Raw genomic sequence first — 2,500 nt, forward strand, 5'->3', positions numbered from 1 at the left:
CACCACAAGGAGGGGCCTCGCTTTGTCGTGTATGCTACCCCCGTTTGGCAACCTGACGGTGCTGAAAGCTCACAAAACACAGGGCTTCCCACAAGGCCAGCCACTTTGAGGCAGCTGTAAGCGCACCACACACACCCTACGTGGGGTGGGGAGGGAAGGAGCAGGGGTCGACCCCACATGCCTGCAAACCTCTAGAGCGGCCTTACAATGCTCGCTACTCTATGGACCGGCAACGGCAATTGAAACCAACCCTAAAATTCTTGCACAGTTGGCAGCCTTCCTTGGCACAAGACCAAACAGCGCAGCGAACCCGTGCAGCACCAACCCAAGGGGACAGCCTTCCCCACACACTCTGGAGGAGAAGAGGCTCCCTCGGGCTGAGTCACACAGCTCAAGATACTCGCTCATTCACGGAAAACTTGGGAAACAAAACCTGCTGACACACACCACTTATGCATCGCATGAAGATTGCCATTGTCCATACACTTGTGCAGGTGCGATGGAAATATTTTCTCGTTTTGGTGTATGCTATATTTTTACAGACAGCTACCGACAAACGGTAGAAATTAGCGGGGATAGGCCTCAGACATTACCCAAAGCTCCGGGAACGTGAGCGACGCAAGACGAATGGGCATTTTAAAGCAGATCTATGGCAGTTACTGACAGTGCCTGGCGTGGGTTACTTGTCTCCGTTGTCGAGAGGGGAAGACGACCCATGTATATGTAAAGGGCGATTTTTTTAGCAACCGTTAAGGCTGTTTTTCCCCTTCACTTGTATCGAGAGGGAAGCAAAGAACATGTATGGCGTGTACGTTTTTTTACGAATTTTCATTAGCAATCTAACGACATGAATTGCGAAGACGTTTTTTGAACAATTGTATTCCTTTCCCAAAACATCGAGTGCTAGTGTATAAAACCGCTAGAGAAAATAAATTGGCAGGCGAAACTTAAAAAGGAGAGACCCATGAACAGCATGGCCAGGCGGCTCACCTCGACGTTTTTCCCCCGAGCAAAGTCCGCCGAGACCCCCTGTATCCCACGGGGATGTACTGGCGTGCACTTAAAGGTTGATGCCGCTCTGTTACTTGGGAAACGAACCACAAGCCAAATCCAGCTAATTTGTGAATGACTTAGCTCTCCTGCTTTCTCGAGAACGTGCTTTTTTCGTCGGATGAAACTTCCACAGGCTTTTCCAGCAGATTTGCACCTGCACTCAAAAAAGTCAAAATTTTTACACATAGACCCCATCAAACGGGAGAAATTGGCCCGGATTGCTCTCATGTGCGTTACGGGGCATCGTTTCTCTCGCGCCGAATTCTCTCGAGCTGGGAAATCGCTCATTTTTGCGTCGCCAAATATCGTACGAACGCCGTGAAACTTCCACAGGCTTTTTCAGCAGATTTGCACGTGCACTCAAAAAAGTCAAAATTTTTACACATAGACCCCATCAAACGGGAGAAATTGGCCCGGATTGCTCTCATGTGCGTTACGGGGCATCGTTTCTCTCGCGCCGAATTCCATCGAGCTGGGAAATCGCTCATTTTTGCGTCGCCAAATATCGTACGAACGCCGTGAAACTTCCACAGGCTTTTTCAGCAGATTTGCACCTGCACTCAAAAAAGTCAAAATTTTTACACATAGACCCCATCAAACGGGAGAAATTGGCCCGGATTGCTCTCATGTGCGTTACGGGGCATCGTTTCTCTCGCGCCGAATTCTCTCGAGCTGGGAAATCGCTCATTTTTGCGTCGCCAAATATCGTACGAACGCCGTGAAACTTCCACAGGCTTTTTCAGCAGATTTGCACGTGCACTCAAAAAAGTCAAAATTTTTACACATAGACCCCATCAAACGGGAGAAATTGGCCCGGATTGCTCTCATGTGCGTTACGGGGCATCGTTTCTGTCGCGCCGAATTCCATCGAGCTGGGAAATCGCTCATTTTTGCGTCGCCAAATATCGTACGAACGCCGTGAAACTTCCACAGGCTTTTTCAGCAGATTTGCACGTGCACTCAAAAAAGTCAAAATTTGTACACATAGACCCCATCAAACGGGAGAAATTGGCCCGGATTGCTCTCATGTGCGTTACGGGGCATCGTTTCTCTCGCGCCGAATTCTCTCGAGCTGGGAAATCGCTCATTTTTGCGTCGCCAAATATCGTACGAACGCCGTGAAACTTCCACAGGCTTTTTCAGCAGATTTGCACGTGCACTCAAAAAAGTCAAAATTTTTACACATAGACCCCATCAAACGGGAGAAATTGGCCGGGATTGCTCTCATGTGCGTTACGGGGCATCGTTTCTCTCGCGCCGAATTCCATCGAGCTGGGAAATCGCTCATTTTTGCGTCGCCAAATATCGTACGAACGCCGTGAAACTTCCACAGGCTTTTCCAGCAGATTTGCACGTGCACTCAAAAAAGTCAAAATTTTTACACATAGACCCCATCAAACGGGAGAAATTGGCCCGGATTGCTCTCATGTGCGTTACGGGGCATCGT

Source organism: Lampetra planeri, chromosome 4, assembly GCF_965212315.1.
Source record: "Lampetra planeri chromosome 4, kcLamPlan1.2.h2, whole genome shotgun sequence".
NCBI lineage: Eukaryota > Metazoa > Chordata > Hyperoartia > Petromyzontiformes > Petromyzontidae > Lampetra > Lampetra planeri.